Here is a 23,053-nt window from a genome sequence, read left to right as displayed (position 1 = left end):
AGAAATATAACACATTAATGGATTAAAAGTCTCAATATTATTATAACATCAGTTCCCCCCCAAAATTGCTCTATAGATTTATTTAAATCCTAACAAAAATCCCAACAAGCTATTTTGGAGAAATTAACAAGATGATTCTAAAATTTATATGGAAATTCAAAAAGAACAAAGTCAGAAGAATTTTACAGCCTAATCTCAAGACTTATTATAAGGCTACAGTAGTCAAGACAGTGTGGTATTAGCATAAAGAAAAACATGAACGAGAAAAATAGAAAGCTCAAGAACAGACCCAAACATATGGTCAACTGGTTTTCAACAAAGTGCAAAAGACGAGTCATCAGGGAAGGGAGAGTCTTTTCCACAAATGGTACTCAAACAATTGAATAGCCGTTTGCAGAAGAAAAACAAAAGCCTCAATACCTCCGAACAGATCACTGTAAAACTTCTAGAAGAAAATATAGGAGAAAATCTTGAGGACCCTAGTCAGGCAAAGATTTCCTAGATACAGCGTTAAATATACAACCCATAAGAAAAAAATGGTAAATTGGATTTCTTCAAAATTTAAAAATGTTGCCCTTCTAAAGATACCTTTACAGGCCAAAAACTTGGAGAAAAATATTTGCAAGTTGTATAACTAACAAAGAACTGTAATTAGAATAAATGAAGAGCACTCCAAACTCAATAAAAAGAAAATAAACCCCATTTTTTAAATGGGCAAAAGATTTGAAGAGACACTTCACCAAAGAAGATATACAGATGGCAAATAAGTACATGAAAAGAAGTTCATGATTCATCACTAGGGAAATGCAAATTAAAGTCACTACACATTTATTAGATGGCTAAAATTATCATTTGAAAAACTGACCAGGGGGACTTCCCTCCTTGGTGGTCTAGTAGCTAAGACTCCCATGCTCCCAGTGCAGGGAGCCCAGGTTCAATTCTTGGTCAAGGAACTAGATCTGAAATGCCTCAACTAAGACCTGGCGTGGCCAATAAATAATTTTTTCAAAAAACTGACCAGGGACTTCCCTGGTGGTCCAGTGGTTAAGAATCTGCCTTCCAAGGCAGGGGACACAGGTTTGATCTAATGCAGAGGACGCAAGTCAGGAAACTAAGATCCCACGTGCCTCAGGGCAACTAAGCTTCATGCCACTGCTATGGAGCCCAGGCACGCTAGAGCCTGTGGTCTGCAACTAGAGAAACCCCACGTGCATTGCAATGAAGACCCAGAGCAGCCAACTTTAAAAATTTTTTTAATTAAAAAAAAAAGACTGACCATACCAAGTCTGCGGAGGAAGTCGAACTCTCATACTCTGCCAGGGAGAATGTAAAACGGTACAACCACCTTGGAAAATGGTTTGATGGTTTCTTAAAAAGTTAAATATACACCTTGCACACAACCCAGACATTCCACTCCTAGTATTTACCTACTAGAAATGGAAACACATGTACACAAGGACTTTACATGAATGTTCACAGTAGCTTTATTTGTAATAGACAAAATCTGGAAACAGCTCAAACGTCCATCAACAGGTGAACGGATAAACAAACTGTGGTCTATACATACAATGGAATATTCTTCAGTAATAAAAAGGATAAGCTGTCGATACACACAGTGACATGGATAAACTCAAAACAATTAAGTTGAGTGAATGAAGCCAAGCCAAAAAAAAAAAAAAAAAGAGTATATGACTCCATTTACATACAACTCTAAAAATACAAATTAATCTACAGGGACAGAAGCAGATCATGGTTGCCTGGGGATAGGGTGGAAATGGAGGAAAGGATGACCAAGGGACAGAAAGGAAGTTTTGTGGGTGATGAATATATTATTTTCTTTCTTTAAAGGACCAGGACAAAATTTTATTTTGCTACATCAGGTCTTCACGGCACGAGGGCTCATCCCTGCAGCACTCGGCTTAGTTACTGGGCAGTAGGAGTAGGGCACAGGCCCTAAGGTGGGGAGAGCGCCTGAGCACTGGAGGGACAGGAGCAGCGAGTGAGGAGGTCTGAGACCGGCCTGAGGGGCCAGGCAGAAGCAGGGGGCCGGTGAGGAAGCCGCTGAGGTAAGCCAGAGGACAGGAGGTGGACCCAGTGAGGCTGACCAGGGACAGGACCTAGGCCCGCTGTGTTGGAAGGCGAGTCCCCAGGTATGCTATTTTCTTGACCGTGGTGATGGTTTCACACGTGTATACGGATGTGTCAAAACTCACCAACGTGCACATTTTAAACACGTGCAGTTTATTGTATGTTAGCGTTAGTTGCTCAGTCGTGTCTGACTCTTTGCAATCCCATAGACTGCAGACCACCAGGCTCCTCTGACCATGAGATTCTCCAGGCAAGAATACCAGAGTGGGTTGCCATGCCCTCCTCCAGGGGATCTTTCCAACCCAGGGATCAAACCCAGGTCTTTCGAATTACAGGTGGATTCTTTACCCTCTGAGCCTGGGAAGCCCATTGTATGTTAGCTACACCTCAATAAAGATGTTAAAACACAGTGATTTTTAAAAAGGGAAAACAAACACAGCCAGGAATCTGCCTGTCCTCTGATTTACCTGTGCCCTGACTGCTCCTTCTGTCTGGAATGTTCTTTCCGGAGACCCCTATGTTCAACTACCCCGGAAACCTCAGGCCTTCACTCAGTGAGGCCCGCCTTAATGGCCCTGCTTAAAGCTATGGGCCACCCTTCCCCCTACTTGTGACACCCCTTTCGCCTTATCAAACTATATAGAAGTCACTTATTTGGGGCTTTGTTTGTTTCCCTCAATTGGAGTTTGTGCTTTTGGTATAGTTCCCTGATTTAATCTGAGGATCCCAAGTAGGTGTTCCATAGATGTTTGTTAAAGGAATGTTTATTACATTCCAGGAGTTCTAAGTGCTTTTCGTAGATCATAGTGACCTCCAGAAGTGGTGCTATAATTCTCCCCACTTTACAGATGGGAAAACTGAGGCACAGGGAGGTGAAGCATGCCCAGAGTTACTCCAGAGCTTTGCTATTAAGCCAGTGCTCTGTCATCTCCTCCCCAGTGGCCAGCTCACCAGGTCACAGCTTCTGGTCACACCTGACAGCTACAACCTGATTCCTCCCAACCACGCCAGCGGCCCCGCCCCCACCCCAATTCCAGAGGTTGAACCAGATCTTACAACCACAACAACAACAATCAGAACCCTTCCTGGTTTCCCCTTGGTGTTCTCTCTGCCTTGGTCCAAGAGGAACGTGAGGGAGAGTAGAAGGGTCCAGAAAAATAAATGGCTTGGGACTTCCCTGGTGGTCTAGGAGGTAAGACTGTGCTTCTACTGCAGTGGGCGGGAGTTCGATCCCTGGTCGGGGAACGAAGATCCTGTATGCCTCGTGGTATGGCAAATAAATGAGCAAATAAATAACTGCAAGCTCTTCATAAGATTAAAAAAACAAAACAAAACAAATGTCTTCATTAGAAAGGGGGCAGGGCCCTGAAGGTAAGTGGAGTGCACACAGGCCACCCTCTGAGTGGGGCTCAATCCTGCCCACAGGTCACGGGGAGCCGACAGGGCTGTAATTCTCAAAGTCCTCAGGACAGAAATTGGCCTCGGCTAGAACTAGTCTCCCTCTACCCCTCATTCAGGCAGTTGTGAGTTCACTATTCAGCAAGTATTTACAGGCCCTGTGTGCACGGTCTCTGGAAGGCGCAGAGGGCCTTGGGCCCACCTTCTTGGGAACCAGAGGACCCATGGCAGCAGCTCTGCCCTTTGCCCCCAACCAGGACCCCCGGGAGGCATCGCCCCCACCCTCCTCTTGCGGTTGTGGAAGCAGGGTTGGGAGGCACTGGGGCTGCCCCACAGTTTGAGCTGGGTCTGACCCCGCCTCCCCACTCTGACCACCGGGTTCTCCGGCTTCCTCCTTCTCTGCTACCCTGGCTCCTGCACCTCTCCCACCTCGTCTGAGCCCCGGGCCTTCCTCTTTCCTGCTCATCTTCACGAGTCAGTACTCCAGTCCCTGCAGCTGGGTGCCCCTCCTGCCTGGCAGCCACCCTGCCCGCTCTTCAGGGCCTGACCTGTCCCGCGCCTGCTCCCCTCCACCTGCCACCCCCTCAGGAGGTGCCCCCCACCCAGGTGCAGTCCAGCACAGGTGCTGTCAGGGGACCCTGTGAGGAAGGGGTCGGGGGGGGGCACCTACCGAAGACACAGTCCCTGCTGTGATATTGCTCCAGGTCCCGGGGTGCCTGGTGCTGGGTGCTGGACCTCAAGTCAGGATTCAGGTTCAAGGACCCAAGCTGCTGCTTCCCACTGGTGACCTCAGACGTATCCTTGGCCCTCTCCGAACCGCTCTGTTTAATTCACTGAAAAATGGAGCACTTGTGACTGGTAAAATCCAAGTTCTTTCCAGATTTTTCGAGCCCTCGGTCTTCCCCGAAGACTTTTAGGCTGCCTGTCTCCATCCTCTGCGCTCCAGCAGCCCTTCCCCTGGCCACTTCTGTAGAAACAGGGTGCCCCACCTGGCACTGTGATCAGTTCTGCATGTGAATATGCTTGTGCCCCATGGGCCCTGGAAGTGGCTGCTTAGGAATTCCCGGACTGCCCTCAGCACAAGGCCCTGAGCCTGTGGGTGCCCACTGACAACAATCTTTTATTTTTAATGCCAGACTTTTCTCCTTCAGTCACAACAACCCTGTGTAGTTGTTATGAGTCTCTTTCATAAAAAATGAAGATTTGGGGACATCCCTGGTGGTCCAGTGGCTAAGGCTGTGCATTCTCAGTGCAGGTGGCCAGGTTCGATCCCTGGTCTGGGATCTAGATCCTGCATGCTGCAACTAAGACCCAGCTCAGCCAGGTAAGTAAATTACTTTAAAAAATTTTTTTAATGAAGATTTAGGAACTTCCCTGATAGTCCAGTGGTTAAGTATCTGCCTTCCAATGCAGGAGACACAGGTTCGATCCCTGGGCAGGGAGCTAAGATCCTACATGCCGAGGTGCAGCTAAACCTGCCCACCACAACTAGAGAGAAGCCCACGCTCTGCAGCTACTGAGCCCATGCACTACAGTGAAAGATCTTGAGTGATGCAACTATGAGTCAATGCAGTCAAATAAGTAAATTTTTTTTTTTAATTTTAAATGAAGATTTGAAATTTTAAGGGACTCAGTGGTCACACATCCAACAAGTGTCAGAATCAGGATTCCAACTCAGTTCTATTGGCCTCTGGAGTTCAAACGTTTAAATATCTATAGTGTATATTTGTTTGCTGATGGTGAAGGCATACCAAGAAAACACAGATGACCAAGGTTTGCAACCTTATGATCTGACAAAGTTAAATTTAGGTCAAAGACCATTAAAAATGATGAGAAAGTAGACTTTACAAAGCTAACACTAAACACAATAAAGATATAAAAATATAAATATTTATGTACCAAATAACATAGTGTCAACATCTGTAAAATGGAAACTATAGAAGATGCAAAGAGAAATTGAAGTATGCTAAGAATAAGGGGGACTTCCCTGGCAGGTCCAATTAAGACTCCACACTTCCATCACAATGGGCAGAGGTTTGACCCCTGGTAGGACGAAGCAGCCTGGTAGGCTGCTGTCCAGGAGGTCACTAAGAGTCGGGCACGACTGAGCGACTTCACTTTCACTTTTCACTTTCATGCATTGGAGAAGGAAATGGCAACCCACTCCAGTATTCTTGCCTGGAGAATCCCAGGGACAGAGGAGCCTAGTGGGCTGATGTCTATGGGGTCGCACAGAGTTGGACACGACTGAAGCGACTTAGCAGCAGCAGCAGCAGGGGAATTAAAATCCCAAGTGCCATGCAGCCAAAAAATAATTTATAAATTAAATTTAAAAATAAAGTGAAAGGGTAAATGTATATTAAAAAAAAAAAAAACCAAAGTATAGGGAACTTGATCCAGCTTCTCTCAGTCTCTGACAGATGCAGTGAGCAAAAAGTTGTTTTTCTAGAACAGCTTGCTGTCCGTGAAGTTGATGGAAACCCAAACACTCAGAGCCTCGTGGTACAGAGCTTAACCCCAAACATCAACCTTGTCCTCCACCTAGAGACGAGCCCATCTACTGTGCACTGAACTGCTCAGGCAGACAGACACACAGGAACATTCAGATGTACACTTAGTCGCACACATTTATACCAAACTGTTACCACTCTCTGAAGGATGGAATTAAGAGTGAGTTTTACTTTCTTATTTTTGCTTCTCTATATTTTCTAGTTTGTCTGTATATCATTTACATGTGGGCTTTTTTTTTTTCCTTTTTGACATTTTTTAAAATTCAGGGCACATAGGACTATGGTTAGTTGAAGGATCACACAATGCAGATTTCCGTTAAGAGAAGCCCGCCTCCTCTCATGGGGATTCAGCCGGGAGATACACCATGAAAATGTCAGACCCACAGAAGTCTGGGAGACTAGCAGGTGCTGGTATAACACCTGTTTCTAGCATCTTTCATTCCAATCACTGCCTGATTACTTCTCAAATCTCTCCTCCTCTTCTCTCCCCATCTTGACCCTGCCCAGCAAAGTCCTCATCTTTCACCAGGATTAACACCTCAGCCTTCCAACTGGCCTTCCTGCCTCTATTCTCTTCTAGCACCTCCATCTCCTCCACACAGCATGCATCTTTCATGATGCTTTGAGAGTGAACTTTAAAAAACACTCTAGGGACTTCTCTGATGGTCCAGTGATTAAGAATCTGCCTGCCAATGTAGGGGACATGGGTTTGATCCCTGGTCCAGGAACTGAGATCCCATATGCTGCAGGGCAACTAAGCACATGGGCCACGACTATTTAGCCCAAGCACTGCCACTACTGAGCCTGCGTCTGCCAACTACTGAAGCCCATGTGCCCTGGAGCCCGTGCTCTGTAACAGGAGAAGGCACCGCAGTCAGCAGCCCACGCACCATAACTAGAGAAGGCCTGTGCACGGCAACAAAGACCCAACACAGCCAAAAAAAAGAAGTCTGACCACGTCACCACCCCTCCTCCTTCCTAAACACTCTCCTTGGCTCCCATTGTCCTCCAGATAAAGTGTCCTGCCAACCTTCCTAGTGCCACTCTGGACCTCCGCTTGTCCACCGTACCCTAAAACCAAAACATCTCGGTCTTCTCCCAAATTCTTCACATGCTTTCCTTTGCAGCTTTGCTCATGCAGCTCCTTCAGTTACCATTAGGCTGCTTTTCCCTCTGTTCAACCCCTCTTCTCTCTTTCAGGTTTGCCCCAAATATCAATACTCCCACTGAGAAGTCCTCCTTGATTGCCCCAGACAGTCAGACAGCTCCCTTTGCTGAGCACCCTCAAGGGCACATGGGCTTCAGTAGTTGGCATATGCAGGCTCAGTAGTGGCAGTGCTTGGGCTAAATAGTCGTGGCCCATGGGCTTAGTTGCCCTGCAGCATATAGGATCTCAGTTCCTGGACCAGGGATCAAACCCATGTCCCCTACATTGGCAGGCAGATTCTTAATCACTGGACCATCAGAGAAGTCCCCAGAGTGTTTTTTAAAGTTCACTCTCAATTCCTGGTGTGTAGAATCATTTCATCAGACCCTCGTCGGTACCAGACTGATCCCACAGCATAATCAAACACATTAAAATGTACTCATGTTACATACTAAATATAATCATTTGGCTTTAAACAAGTTTTTAAAGGATGTTTGTAATTCTTCATTTGAAATTTTTATTAATTTCCCCATTTTTTTTGGTTCTTTACATAATTTGAAGCTGGTGATTTTTTTCTTTAGCTCTCAAACATTTTATGGGTTGATAAAAAGCCTTCCGGGTCCTTCCCTGGCCATCCAGTGGTTAAGACTCCACACTGCCAATGCAGGGGGCGTGGGTTTGAGCCCTGGTCAGGGAACTAGGATGCCAATGCTGCAGAGTGCAGCAAAAAAAAAACTAGAAAGAAAAAAAGCCTTTCCTCCCAATAGTTAAGATGATTCCCCGCCCAGTGCTACCCATGTATCGGGTGCAGTGAATTAGGTGTTCATCTACCTATGTCCTTCTCAGGACCATGAAGCTCAGTGTCAACACAGGGCCTAATTTCTCTCTGTAAGGCCAGCAGCCAGAAGTACAGAGCAGGCACTCAGGCACTGTCCACAGAATGGGTAAATTTATGAACTCCCCTAAAAATCTATCTTTCGTCTCTATGAATCTAAGACAACGCAACCTGCATTTACTTCTGTACCTGTCAACTATATTTTTATAACATATTTCTGTAATTTATATCCATTCTCTCCAAAGACCTCTGTTCACATCACACCGTGTGAGTGTCCAGCATGCATGCCCTTGAGAGCCTGCACATGTCACCTCTCTGGATCCTCAGGACGACTCTGTGACATAGATCCTATTATCCCCATTTGACAGATAAAGACACTGAGGCTCAGAGCAGGGAGCTGGTTTGCAAGTAGGAGCTTGCAGAGTGAGGCCATGAACTCAGGACTGTCTGACTCACTGTCCTCAACATCCCTCCCCACCCCTCGCTCGCTGGCCACAGGGCCCACCATCGCTCCTTACTCACTCCACGTCCACCACTGTGCCTCCAGGCAAGCTGCAGACCTTGCCTCCAGCTATACACTTCATCCCGCCACTGGAGAGGTTGTCTCAACAATCACCCACTTCAATCCCATAGACCTTTCCTGAGTACATGAGCTGAGCACCAGGCTGAGAACTAGAACTAAAATAATGAATGCCATTAGTACTCAGCACCATGCCTAATACTCAGGAAAGGTCTATGGGATTGAATGAATGATGGTCAAGGAGCTGTGAGCTCCTCACAGGGACTGAGCCCAGAGCAGAGACAGTGGGACGTCATCTGCCTGCCCTTCCCTTTGAGGATGTTGGAGAATGTCACCTTCAAACACCGGGCCCACCTCCCAGGCTGGGCAGGGAACTCCTGGGTTGCCCCACCTGCCCTACCAGTCGAGTCTGTCCCTCTGGAAGGGGCCTCAGTGCAGCAGCCTCTGGACCCTAGACCACTACACAGGGTTTTCAGAAGAGCACAGGGACAGGCCTGGCCACTTGCTGCCCTCCTCCCTGGACCTCTAGGCCAGCGGGGCCCCAAGAGGCCCTCCTGAGAACCTCCCAAATATGGAGCACTTCACAGTTTGCAAAAGGCACCCCCTCCTTTCCTTCAGTTGACCCTCTCTCCATCCCAGCTAGGGGTAAGGAATTTTCCAGGCCCCCTTGGCTCCTCAAGGCAGAGTTGGGGCCAGGACCCAGAAGTCCAGACTCCAGCCCAACGCAGAGGGGCCTGGGAGCTCTGTTCAGCTCTCAGTCCCTCAGAAAGACCTCTTTCCTGAACCTCCATTTCCCACCTCTACCCTAAGAGGATCTGACTGGACAACTAAGATCCCTTCAGCTTCAACATGCCCAGAGGCTACCACGGTGAGGAGGCTGGCCCTGTTACAGAGGAGAGACAGAGGCCCAGAGCGTTCCAGAGTTCCCACAGCGGCCGCACACTCTGTCCCCGCACCTGGCTATCAGGCGGAGAGGCACCAAGTTCCAGCAGGACCCACAGGGTGAGTCACCAGGTGTGGAAATGATGCTGGCACCAGGAGGCTCGGGGGCTGGGAACCTCACCCCCACTGAAACCACAGCCCAGGAGCGGTGACCATGGGATTCCTAAGACTCACCCAAGAAGATGCACGCAGCCTGCCTGGAGTGGATTTCAGCCAAGGGCAGTGGATGTCACCAGACCGCCAAAAATAATGATAATCACAATACAAACAACAACAGCACTCAGCAGCCTCTATTGTGTCAGGCGCTGTACACCTGTTACCTTCTCTCACTTCACAACAGAGCTGTCAGGTGAGTGTTACAGGACCCCATTTACAGACGAGACCCCCCCAGGCTCAAGAGACTAAGGAGCTCCGCCCCCGTCACACAAGGAGGAAGCAGGTCCCCTGCTCTGATGCCCCGAACCTCACAACTGCTGCCTAGTGGCCTGGGAGGCGGAGTGGGGTCAGGGCACTGGACTGAGAGATACGTGACCCAGGGGGCAGGCAGGGGTCTGACCTGGACCTTCCCCAAGGCCCTTCCTCGGGCCATGACACTCAGGACGCCTCGGAGGCCTGCAGGCCCATGGGCCACGGGCTGAGGCTGGCAGAGAGCGGGGAGGCTGCAGCCTTGTGGTGACTTAAGTGCCCCGGTGCCCTCCACAAGCACGCGGCCAAAGGTGCCTGCTGTCACCAGGCAGGAATGTGTCCAAACGGGACCCGGAGCCAGGCCACAGGACCCCGGGACAGAGGGGACCACTCGGGAGCCCAGGCTGGCACTCCACGGCACCGGCCACGGGGCTGTTCCCAGATGGAAGGCCGCACCAGGGACCCTCAGGCAGATGCGGGCGTGACCGGGGCCGCCCGGAGAGCAGGCCCGAAGGCCCGCCCCGACAGGCCCACGGCCCGGGCTGAGCTCCAGGGCTCGAGGGAGACAGTCACGTGGGGGTACAGGGTACAGCCATTCTGGGAGAGGGAAGACAGAAGGAGCAGACGCTTGGCGAGGGAAGGTGGAGCAGCGTGTGTGGGGGAGGTCTCCAGGCTGAGGGGCACATCTGTGACGAAAAGCAGGACTTCATCTTAGGGCGGTGGACCCTCCCGCCAGGGCCGGCTCTGGTTCCCAGCCGGACCTTGCTGCCCTTCCTCTGACATCTCTGCCTCAGGCCTCATCTCCACCCCCCCCACCCACCCCAACTCCTTTACTCTCTCTCTCTCCCTTGCATTCCTCTGGGAGCCGATCAGGGCTTGAATGACACCCCAGATGACTCTTTGCTATTAATTCCCACACACAGAATGGGCCCCTTGTTCTCCTCTCCCGGAGGAATAGCCGTGGCCAAAGCCATCCCAAGAGTCTCTGACTTAACCCTTCTCCTGGCTGCTCCTCTGCATGTCCCCACGCCCAGGGCCAGGGGGCCGGGAGGGGGTGGGGTGCAGAAAGGGTGTCGAGGAGAAACAAGGGCTCCTACAGCCCACAGCTCCTGGAAAGACATCCTCATGATGGGAGAGCAGGGCCACCTCAACCTTCCCGGGGGAGCTTGACCCCAGCCCCTCCCCTGAGGGCTCTTGCCAGACCCTGATGGGCAGAAGGCCTTTCCACCAAAGTGTGGGAGGTCCAGGGTCTATGGCCTCCACTCTGGGGCCAGCCTGATGTCTCGGTCCCCAGAGAGGCTCCTTCAAGGGGCAGCTGGAAGGCATGCGCCCTTGGCCCCGCCCTGGCCTCGAGGGGGTTAACAGGACTAGAGGCCAGACGCCACCTGTCCTGGCAGGTCACTGAGGAGAGACAAGAGGTGCCCGTGGCCTCTTTTGATCCTCCAAGCCTGGAGGACAGGGAGGAACTGGTCTGTTGAGTCAAAACTCACCATCTCTTCCTTTCCTGTTCCTACCCTACCCCCACCCCTACCAGTTTAGTCAATGAGTGGGAAACACTGCGCCAGCCATCGAGGCCAGCCCTCACTGCCCAGATGGGGAAACTAAGGCCCAGAGGGAGGAGACCATGGTCCCATCCCTCTGCAAGTCCGTGGCACGGCCTTGTCCCCAAGTCTCTGGCTTCTGGACCAAGACACTGTTCCCTTCCCCATTCCCCTCCATTTCCACCTTCCACCATCCCACTGCCGCTGTCCCAATTCCATGGGCCTGCTGCGTGACCTTAAGCAAATCAGCTTGACTCTCTGAGCGCTGGAAAACTAACACACAAAGGGATCCAAACACCAGCTCTGCCACCAGTATCTGCAACCTTTGCCTCCTGCCCCAGGATCAGGTACAAATCCTTGGGTCTAACTCAATGAGGATGGCACCAGGAAGGCCCGAACTCATCAACTCATCCTCCAGCCCCATCTCCCACCAGTCCACCTCCCAGACTCGGTGCAGTGGGGGCAAGGGTGAAGGGCCCTAGAGGCAGCGGCGGTGACTCTGGAAACAAGAGGGAGACAGTCCTAGCACAGGCCTGAGGGAGCAGCAGGGGGCCCAGGGCACGGCGGTGGACCCGGCGAGGTGGTGTGGAGCCAGGTGCGGAGGACCCTGAAGGTCGGGACAGGAGGCCCTGCACCCTCAGCCTCAAGAGCTGCTCTGTACAAATCTCAGCCTCTCTAAGTTGCTTGTCCCCATCTTTCTCATTTTCCCAGGACCCTCCGACCCCTGGCAACAACACCCTCCCCACCCTACCCCAACACACACCTCCTGGTACAGGGACAGAGCAGGTGAGGGACGGTGGGGAGAGATGAGAAATAGAGAGAGAGAAAGATGAGCGTCTGAGAGCGGGGCCAGGCGCTAGAGAGAGAGAGAGCCGCCCAGCTGAGGACAGACAAGATGCCAGCGGGGCAGAGAGAGCCAGAAAGGCAAGGACACTGAGACACAACCACACCTTTGGGGTCAAAATGACAGAGCCTCCCAGAGAGGGGTCTGCAGATGGAAAGAGGAAAAACCAGAAGTAATGGAGGAAGAGAAGGTAATCCAGGCAGACTGTGGTGTTGGAGAAGACTCTGGAGAGTCCCTTGGACAGCTAGGAGATCCAACCAGTCCATCCTAAAGGAAATCAGTCCTGAATAGTCATTGGAAGGACTGATGCTGAAGCTGAAGCTCCAATACTTTGGCCACCTGATGTGAAGAACTGACTCCTTGGAAAAGGCCCCGATGCTGGGAAAGATTGAAGGCAGGAGGAGAAGGGGATGACAGAGGATGAGATGATTGGATGGCATCACCTACTCAATGGACATGAGTTTGAGTAAACTCCAGGAGTTGGTGATGGACAGGGAGGCCTAGTGTGCTGCAGTCCATCGGGTCGCAAGGAGTTGGACACGACTGAGCGACTGAACTGAACTGAAATGAATGGAGGGAGAGAAGGAAATCCAGGCAGACAGAAAAACAGGGCCATGGATGAGGCAGTAGAAGAGAAAAGGGGGAAAAGCGAAGGTCAGGAGAAAAAAGAGAGGCTGAGGGGGTGGGGACATGGGCTGCCCTGGCTGCACTGCTCAGGCCCCTCCCAGGTTCCTCTGCGTTTCCCGCAGGCCCACGAAGCCCCCTTGGGCCGCCGTAGCCTGCACACCTCCAGTGCTCCAGCGCCACACAGGAGGACTCGGCCCTTGGCTTCCAAGGGCCCAAGCCATGCCTGCTCAGGACACAGCAGGGAGGAGGGCACCATGGAAGTCCAGGGGCCCAGCCTGACCAAGAGGCAGGAGCTTTGAGGCTGAGGATGGGGGCCTCCGAGACCCTCTATTCTAATAGTTCCCCCACCAGCTACAGCATAATCACAGTGGAGCTTTGAAAAAGAAATCCCACCCAAATCTACGGCTCAAATTAGGACCTGGGAATCAGTATTTAGAACAAGCTTGCCGATGAGCTTTGGGCCACACTGACAGATGTGGGTGAGGCTGGTGGTCAGAGCTGGGCTGTGCCCCACCCAAGGTCATACCGCAGTTCCCTGCAGAGCCAGGCCTCACAGTGAGGCCTCTCAGGTCCCAGCCCAGGGGCCGGAGGGTGGTCCACACAGTGCCAGGCACACAGGAAGGGCTTAAAGCGGGCAGGGCCGTCTCCCTTTCCCTCTGTCCCACTACCCTCAGGGCCCCGGATCCAGCTCTCCAGGGGCAGCCAGGGCAGTCAAAGAGCCAGAAATCAAATGGGGAGGGGGAAGGAAGGCTTTGGGCCAGAATGGGGTTTCTCTCCCCCATTTCCCCACCCCCAGCCCCCTAGTGCCAAGGCCTGGGGCTGCCAGCTCCAGCCAGAGATGGGGGTGGAGGGTGGGGCAGGAGAGAGGAGGGGAAGACCCGGGGGCTTCCTGTCCCCCCGCACACACACACACACCCCTGGTTTTTTCCCTCAGCCTCCTTGGGCTCAGGGCTGGGTCCCCTGGGGCGGTGGTGTCTGAAGCTGACAGAGCTGCCCTGTCCTTCCTGCCTGCTGGGGGAAGGGGTGGAGCTGGCGGGGGAGCTGGCTCAGATGCCCTGTTCCCTCCTCCCCTTCCCTAGGTCCTCAGGGGCTTGGTGTCCGACTATCCCTGATATCCCTGATAGATCTAGCCCTGATAGATAGGTGTCTAGACTATCCAGCCTATCCCTCCAGGTGCCCTGCATTCCGAAAGGAGGGAGAGCACTGGACTGGAATCAAGACACACGCTTGCATCACTCGAGAGACCCTGGGCAGGTCTCCCGCTCTGATCCTCGGCCTCCCTGCTCTCCTCTAATCCTCCCCCATTCCCGTCTTCTCCATGAGGCTGTGTGTGTTCATTCATTCATTCATTCATCAGGCCCCTCTGGCGTGCCTGGCGCTCAGCTGATCCCCAGAGGTTTGTGAAGCTGACATCCTTGTGGGAGGAGAAACAATACCAGGGATTTCCTGGAGATCTGGTGGTTAGGGCTCCTTGCTTTCACTGCAGAGGGTCCAGGTTCGACCCCTGGTCAGGGAACTAAAAATCCCACAAGCCACACAGGGCAGACAAAAAAAAAAGAATGACTAATCCCACAATAAATGTATAATCGTAAGTTGTCGTGAATAGTATAAAGGAAAAGGCTGAGGGGTTGTTAGAAAGAGTAGTGGACCCTGGAGGATTGGGGCAGGGACTCTGCAGACTTTAGGTTGAGCCCAAAGAAGAAGCCAGCAAGGTGACAGTGGAAGTGAGTTCAGGGAAGGAAGAGCATTTGTGGGGACTTGGAGGCCTGAGTTGAGGAAAGCAGAGGATGGACACTCTGGCTGGAGTCTCGGGGTGAAAGTGGGGCAGGTCATGCCAGACCAGGCTAAAGATTTGGGATTTTCTCAGAGGCGTAAGAAGAAAATACTCATTTGATCTGTCTGTAATCTAAGATTTTATTTCCCTGCGTGCATGTGTGTCTGTGGCATTTGTGTGTTTTAGAACCAATGAATGAGGAACTTCCCCAGTGGTCTGGTGGCTAAGACTCCACACTCCCAAATCAGGGGGCCCAGGTTCGATCCTTGATTCAGGAACTAGATCCCACATGCTGCAGGTAAGGATTCGAATGCTACAACTGAAGATCCCAAGGGCCGAAACTAAGACCCAGCACAGCCTAATAAATACATTAAAATAAATATTTTTTAAACCATTAGTCATAAAATAAAAATAAGTAAATTGGGATTCCTCAAAAATTAAAAAAAAAAAAATTAAGAAGAACAAATGAATGAACTGCTGACTGCGGAGAGTGAACCATGGGTCCTGCCCCCTAAGGGCTAACGAGATGCTGTGACTGGACCAGTGGACCGGTTCTCTGGGGAAAGGAGAAGCAGGGCAGGGCTCTCAATGGATTCTCTCCCTGGTCAATGAGATTCAACTAGCACACTCTGAGCACCCGCTGTGTGCTTACATGCCCAGCCCTTAGCAGATGCCTCAGGGAGAAAAAAAAAGAAAAAAAAAAAAACAGATGTGGGCATTTTCCTATACAACCTCCATATCCCCAAATCTGAAAGTCCCCCCAGAGATCTTAGAGGCCAGCTCTCTCATTGGACAGATGAAGTAATGAGAGAGCCCAGAGAGGGCGACTGACCTGCCCCAGGTCACACAGCAAGAGTCGAGACCGGGGCGGAATTGGGAGCAGCTTCTCCCACAGCCCGTGCTAAAGGTGCTGAGCTACTAAGACTTCTGCTCAGGGTTCTAGCCCAGAACAGGAGACTTTCAAAGTCTGACTTCTCAACCTGCCACCTGGATACAAAAATCCCCATGCCTGGCAGCCTTAAGGATATATTATACTTCCTGCTTGAATCAATGCACCCCAGGGCTGTGCCAAGTCCTTTGCTCTTATTGCAGTAAATGCAACTCTTGACCCTAGGAAGGGAAGAGATTTTCCTCGGTGCATTATATCCAAGGCATTATTCCACCCAACATGACTGTGAAACTTCTGGACATCAACTGACACTGGAGATAGGACTAGAGAAGGCCATGCCCACGCCAGCCTTCATTCTCAAGCACCATGCGAAACACCTGCCAGTCCTCGTCTCTCTCATTTTTGCATTCCCATGAGGTAGGCAGTGCTACGCTCATTTGGGGGCTTCCCTGGTGGCTCAGAGGGTAAAGAATCTGCCTGAAATGCAGGAGACCTGGGTTCGATCCCAGAGTTGGGAAGATCCCCTGGTTTACAGAAGTACAGATTGAGGCACAGGAAGATAATGTGACTGGCCTGATCCCACTGCTGGTTAGCAGTGGATTTGAACTCTGGTCTCTTTGGTTCTGAGTCTCAATCTTATTGGGCTTTCCTGGTGGCTCAGCAGTAAAGAATCCACCTGCAATTCAGGAGACACAGGAGACACGGGTTTGATCCCTGGGTCAAGAAGATCCCCTGGTTAGGAAATGGCAACCCACTCCAGTATTCTTGCCTGGGAAATCCCATGGACAGAGGAGCCTGGAGGGCTACAGTCCATGTAGTCGCAAAGAGTTGGACGCAACTGAGCGACTAAGCCCACACGCACACTCACGCTCATCATCACTCAGCTCCATTTCTCATTATAAAGTGACATCAACAAAGAAGGCATGATAAGAAGGCAATCTTATCATGGGGAGGCCCCGTAGAGTGCACACACGAACACTAAAATCCCACTGGCTCATCCATTTTCACTTTCAGGGGCCAGAGATAAACTCGCCAGATGAGAGATACACTCACAGCACAAACCTCCAATGGGCATCTGGCTCCATTCACACCCAGTCCAGTCTCCTGCTCTTTGGCAGCCACAGCCTGGGCCATTTCCTAGATGACAGAGTGAAATGACAGGGACTCCGGAATGGGAAGACCTAGTTATTCCAGTCACCTCCTAAACTGGGAAACCTGGATAAGCCCCTCCCCTCAAGCTGTCCAGAGCATCAACCCCCTCCAGGGACAACACCAAGGGTCCCACGTGATAAGGCCACCCTCCGTACCCCCCCACCCATCCTTTCTTTCCTCCATCATCACCACTCTCTTCAGCCCATCACCTCTCTCTTCTAAAAGGTGTGTGAGCAAGTCTGCACGAGGGAAAAACTCCCAGCTTGTTCACAAGCTCCCTGAACACGAGCTGAGCACTCGCCCCACTTTATCACCCTACCGACAGCAGAGGGTGGGTCTTCAGGAAACCTGGGGCCAAAAGTCCTGACCAAGCGGTCGAGCTCCAAGACCAAATAGTTCTGTGATCTAGGCCAACCACTTCCCTTTCTGCTTTTGTCCAATGGGATGACGATCCTGCCGATGGGAGGACATCGGACAACTGCACTTGGGCAGGACAAGAAGCAGTGACTCCTGTCAAACCCAAGGTCAACCGACAGCCACCCTCTGAGGCAGAGCCTGAGATGCTAATAACAATAGCGGCCATTTACTGAGCCCCGTCATGTGCCAGGCACTGTCCTAAGTGTTTACATACATTAACTGGTTTTATCCTCACCCTGACCTGGAAGGAAACAGATTCAGAGACATTAGGTCATTTGCCAAGGACACACTGCTAGTAAGTGGGTGCAGGGAGGGGCAGGATTTGAACTCACAGCTGCCTGACTCAAGAGCACCACACCAGTGCTCCCGTGTCTGTTCATCAAGTCATCACTTGCCTCACTCTGCACCTCTGTGCACCAGGCGTCCTGGAGGAAGGTGAGAAAGCCTCAGCCCGCAGGTCTGCACCCCACAGGGATGATGTCCTGCTGGCAAGGTGACCAAGGCAGGACACAGGGGAGGCTCCAGGCCTTGGCCAACAGGCAAGGTGCTCTGTGGGCAGGACTTGGCCTGCTGGGTTCGGGTCACACAAGGGGATGGCGAGGGGGCGGAGAGTAGATACAGCTGCAGCTTAGGTCAAGTGCAGGGGCAGGGAGACAGCGGGTGGTGGAGCTCTGTGGGATTGAGGACTGTGCCCTAAGGTGCGCCCAGGCTCCTCATGGGGGCACCTGCACCTTCTTCTTGACTCTTAAGAGAAAGGAAGGAAGAGAGAAAAGGCCCAGAGTCAGAGGAAAGGACTTAGGAAAATGAATGAACGATTCAATCTCCATCTCATCCGCAAGGAGAAGGGTGAGGAGGAAGAGGAGTTGGGGTATGCATTTTAAACAAAGTTCCATCTCTTCATTATAGCAGTTAGAGCTTTTCACACCCTCAAAGGCCCTGCCTCTCTACAAAGAAAAAGTGGAAAGCAGTGTTTCCCAAACTCAGTTGCCCACAAAACTTGTCTTTTCAAGAGAAGCTGATCAATGCCTGGGGAACACAGAGCGCCCTGAGGCACCACCTTGGAAACGCTGGGTCAGGCATTGGCCTCTAATTTTGAAATATAATTCACGGGCTACTGAATCTGGAAATGGCCTTGGAGATAAGCTAGCTGCCCCCACATTCTATAGGTGGGGAAACTGAGGCCTAGAGAGGGTAGAAAGTGGCCGAGGCAACCCCATGGCCCACAGCTCTGCTGGGATTTGACTGCCCCAACCCTGCTTGGCCACGGAGGACCGTGGCCATGCCAGGGTTCCGGGTTTCTATGCAGGTCTCTCATCAAACTCTGAGCTCCTCAAAGCCAGGTCTGGCCTCCACCACCACCTCCCTACCCCAGCTCCTGGCCCAACGCCCCACACAGAGGGTACGTTCACAAAAGTTCACCACAGCGTGAGCGGTTCGGGGAGACACCAGGAAGGGCTTTCCGGCAGCTGGGCTTGGATGGCAGGAACGAGCAGCTCTGAGGGCTTCTAAGAAGAGGGCAGAGGCCAGCTGCCCCGAGGCAGCCCTGGGCACTGGCCCCAGCTTCCTTGTTCCCGGAGTGGGCGGGCTTGGGAGGGCAAGGAGGACACAGGCCCCAGGAGCTGCCTTCCTGGCCCAGGTCCGCGACCCTCAGCTTGGACCAAAAACAAGGGCCGGCGAGAACCCTTGTCAGGACAGGCCTGGAATGCCGTCCTTCCCTCCGCCACCCCCACCCGTGCTCAGGCTTCCACCTCCAGGTAGCCGCTCCGGTCCACCCCAGCTTTCCCCATCTTTTGCTCCCAACTTGGGTGACATGTCCACTCAGGGAAGATTCCCTGAAGTTATGCTGGGGCCTGGAGGGGCCGAGACCAAGAGGAAGGCATGTCCCTGCCCTCGGGGGGCCTCCCAGGAGGAGGTGGAGATCAGCCTGGATGCCAGGCTGTGCAGTGAGGGGGTGAGGCAGCCATGGAGCCATCACCCTCTCCTCCGCGGGAAAGGAATACAGGAAAAGAATTCCAAGCGAGGCGTGTCCCGAAGAGAGGGCCTCTGAGCTGGGCTGCCAACAGCGACGAAGGGGAGGGAAAGCACAGAGCCAGTGCAAAGGCCTCGGGGAGGGGTGGGGGGTGCAGGAGGCAGGAAGCTATGCCTGGGGTCTGGCGGCGGCAGAGCAGAGTGGTCAGAGGCTGGGCTGGAGGGGAAACTGTGGGTACCAGGCCGGGCCTTCCCATCATTAGCTGCGTGAGCTTGGGCTGATCACTGAACGTTTTTGAGCCTCAGTTTCCTTCCCAGAAGGAGAATAAGGATGGCACCTGAGTAGGGAGAACTGTTGAGGCTCCCAGGACAGGGGTGTCCACGGTGGGGCCGGTCCAGAGGGCTCTGGAAGTGTGGTCTTCACTGTCGAGGGGCCACCAGCAGGGGAGGCCCACCCATGAAGCACTTGTCACACTGCCCTGGTCTGACTCTGGGATTCAACAGGCAGATTACAAACTCCTGACTCTAATCCACAGTCACTGCTCTGTAAACACCTGTGCACCTGAATTGATGTCAACAGCACCCCCACCTCCCAGTCTCTAAACTATTTTTTCTAATTATCATTTACTGAGCACTTACTCTGCACCTTGGACAGCAAGGAGATCAAACCAGTCCATCCTAAAGGAAATCAACCCTGAATAGTCATCGGGAGGACTGATGCTGAAGCTGATGCGCCAATACTTTGGCCACCTGATGCGAAGAGCTGACTCCTTGGAAAAGACCCTGATGGTGGGAAAGATTGAAAGCAGGAGGAGAAGGGGACGACAGAGGATGAGATACTTGGATGGCCTCACCGACTTGATGGACATGAGTTTGAGCAAGCTCCAGGAGATGGTGATGGACAGGGAAGCCAGGCATTCATGGGGTCGCAAAGAGTCGGACACGACTCAGCAACTCAACAACAACTCTGCACCAAACGTTCAGAGTGTGTGTATTCTTTTTGTTTTTTATTTTGGCCGCGCAGCATGTCTTGCGGGATCTTAGTTCCTCAAACAGGGTTCGAACCCAAGACTTCAACAGTGAAATAGCCACGTTCTAACCACTGGCCCGCCAGGGAATTCCTTGCATACTCTTTTTTTTTTATAACACTTTTTCTATTTATTTAATTTTGTATCTATAAAAGATGATGAATATTCACAAAGCTTAACTGTAATAATCATTTCTTGATGTATGTAAGTCAAATCATTATGCTATCAACCTTAAACTTACACAGTACTGTATGTCAATTAGATTTCAGTGAAACTGGAAGAAAAACTTAAAAAAAAAATGAACATTTAACCTATTCAAAAAGCTCTGTGCCTGTGTATTCTTATTTAATTCTCCCATCCACTTGGGATATAGTGATATATAAAATGCTCAACATCTTATACAAGCAAAAACCAAGTGTGAGAGGTTAACAGCATAATCTGCCCAAGGCCATATGGATAGGAGTGGCAGGGTTTCGTGACTCCAAGACCAGTGTTCTTTCCACTGTACCTGAACCGCGAAGAACATGTCTGACCAGAGGTAGGGGACCTCCCACCGCCCGCCTCCCTCCCCACCATACACTCTCCCAGGCTAAGCTTCTGTCTGAGTATTGTACCCTTGACCCTGACCTGTGCCCCTCAGCCCTCCCCCTTCCCAATGCACAGTCCCTCCCCCGACACACCCCACAACTCCCCGAACACCTCAGGGTCACTGCACTCTGGCCTCCAGCTCAGGGGTCCAGAGCCCAGCCCCCTCCCTTCTCCGGGGAGATTTTGGGTTCTGCAGGGGGTAACCACAGCCTCAGGGTTCCAGAGACCCCAGTCAGGGAGAACAAGTCCTCCCAGGGCACTGCAAAAAGCAAACACTTCTGGACCCCCATGCCCAGAAATTCAAAATTAGCCAGTCTGTAGGGGACCCAGGCTTCAGTGTTTCTTTAAGATGCCACAGTGACCCTAAAGTGCAGCAAGATTTAGAAGCAATGCTCGAGGCGATTGCTGGGAGCTGGTCAGAAAGTGGGAGCAGGGCTCAGGCCTGAAGAAGGAGTGAACGGACAAGCTGAACCATGCGGGTCTCATCCTCATGGTGCCTGGAGGTGCTAAAGGGCCTTCCTGCTTGGCCCCAGCTCAGCTGAACAGCAGATTTCCCATCACATCTCACCTGGGGATCTGGGAGGCGGGTGGGGGGACGTAACCAATGCCCCAGAGGACAGATGAGGGACTGGGACCTTCCACAAAGTTGGACCAGTGCCCCCCAGGAGAGGGCTCGGGAGCTAAGGGGTTAAGGGTCACGGCCGACCCAAAGCAGCTCCAACAGGCAGAGTCATCAGTGGGCTTTACATCTGATGGACAGAATTTCATTTGCTCTGTTCCTCTCAGGGGCCCATCTCAGGAGTAAATCTGGCACCAGCTCCACAGAACCCAGGTTGGATCCCAGAAAAACCCTGCCAGTCCCGAAAGGCCTCCGCCCAGGGAAGCCAGCCTGAACCTTACCATTATACCCTCCCTTCTGGGGAGAGAGAACAGGCTCCAGAGTTCCCCAGCACCACACCTCTCCCAGGATGGGTATACGTGGGACTGGGGGGCGAGGTGTGGTGAGGGGTCACCAGCATTCCTGGGGGAGGGTCAGGAATGAGAGGGCAAGGACCCCTCCCATCCCCAGCGGGGAAAAGAGCAGAAGGGGGCGCTGGCCACCAGGCTGGTTCTGCCAAGGACAGAGGCCCCGTGTCCTCATCGTCCTCCTCCAGGAACCCTCCCCCTCTCCAAACCCCCTGCTCTCCAGGGATGAATACGGGGCCTGCACCTTCCCCTGCTGGGGAAAGCTGGGCCCCAGGGGCCTGCAACAGATGGAGGGGATCAAGAGTTGCCAGCATGGTGGGCAGTGTGTTCACAGCACAGTGTACGCCCCCAGCCACAGCCCTGAGCATCTGACAGCACTCCCCCCCGCCCCGCACCCCTGCAGGCCCACCTTCCTCACCCAGCACCTCTCAGCAGAGAGCCCAGTACAGCACTTGGAAACAGGAACAGAGGGAGAGAGACAGAGACAGAAACAGAGGGAGGGGAAGAGAGAAGACTCTTCTGTCCAGCCTGGCTTCTCTGCAGACCCAGAGCGCCCACCGCCACCCCCACCCCCATCCTGGCACAGCTGGGCCAAGGGGGTGGGGGTAAGGGAGGAGGCAGGCAGTCGAAAGGGGAGTCGTGGGACCCCACACCTGGCTTCTTACCCTCTGTAACCACCCCTCCCCACCCCAAGGGGGTCTCAGGCCAAGTCACGGATGCCACAGACACCACACCTCCTCAAGAGGAGGAACCAAGGGCTGGAAGGATGAGCAGGGACCCACCGGGATCGAGGGATGCCAGGCAGACGGGCAGCGGGCGGGCCGCAGCAGGTGTCGGAGACTGCTGCGGGCAGCCGGACACAACCGACTGGATGCTCGTCCCTCCGTCCCTCTGTCCATCCAGGGCGGCTCCTCTCTGGGCGGCTCTGAGGCCGGGCGGGCGCTGTTAAAAAGCTTTTTATGTGTGTGTGTGTTAATCACATGATTGCCGTTCACCTGTATTTCGAACAAAGACAGCTCACTGTTTCAAGGCCCCGAACAAGAGTCTGGGCACAGGGAAGAGAAGGGAGGCGGGGGGAGGAGGGTTGGCAGCGCCGGGGGTGGCGTCGAGGAAAACTGGGGGGAGATTGTCCAAGGCCGGCGAGCGAGAGAAAGAGAAAACCCTTATCAAACTCCTAATTCACTGGGCTCCGAGGCCCCAGACACACTGGCCCGATTGTCTGGCTGGTTGTGTGTGCGAGCATGTGTGTGTGTGTGTGTTCCAGTGTCCGCTCCCCCCACCCCCAACATGCCTTCGCCTCGTGTGACTACCTCATTGTGTCCCATTACCCACCCCCTCCAACCCCCTTGGCCTTTCCCAAGCATGAGGCCTTGCCTGGACCCCCTTTCCAGCCCCGCTCCAGACGCGACTCCCT

The 23,053-nt window shown here is 52.6% G+C and overlaps 2 long non-coding RNA genes across 3 annotated transcripts; one reads left to right on the top strand and one right to left on the bottom strand.

The window, feature by feature from the left end:
• Positions 1–1,460: 1,460 nt before the first annotated feature.
• Positions 1,461–22,572, bottom strand: LOC101905166 (uncharacterized). Its single transcript, XR_001500415.3, has 3 exons — positions 22,422–22,572; positions 4,157–4,319; positions 1,461–3,393 (listed from the first exon to the last, which is right to left on the bottom strand). It is a non-coding gene; the product is annotated as an uncharacterized lncRNA (long non-coding RNA).
• LOC132345354 (uncharacterized) lies at positions 9,347–20,390 on the top strand. 2 transcript variants are annotated; one of them, XR_009494673.1, is made up of 4 exons: positions 9,347–9,789; positions 14,818–14,929; positions 15,746–15,937; positions 19,713–20,390. It is a non-coding gene; the product is annotated as an uncharacterized lncRNA (long non-coding RNA). The 2 variants fall into 2 exon arrangements; XR_009494674.1 differs by lacking the exon at positions 15,746–15,937 and having other exon boundaries at positions 9,354–9,789; positions 19,713–20,388.
• Positions 22,573–23,053: the final 481 nt, after the last annotated feature.

Source organism: Bos taurus, chromosome 5 (genome assembly GCF_002263795.3).
Source record: "Bos taurus isolate L1 Dominette 01449 registration number 42190680 breed Hereford chromosome 5, ARS-UCD2.0, whole genome shotgun sequence".
NCBI lineage: Eukaryota > Metazoa > Chordata > Mammalia > Artiodactyla > Bovidae > Bos > Bos taurus.
The sequence above is the reverse complement of the archived record's forward strand: the minus strand, read 5'-3'. Positions and strand labels throughout refer to the sequence as shown.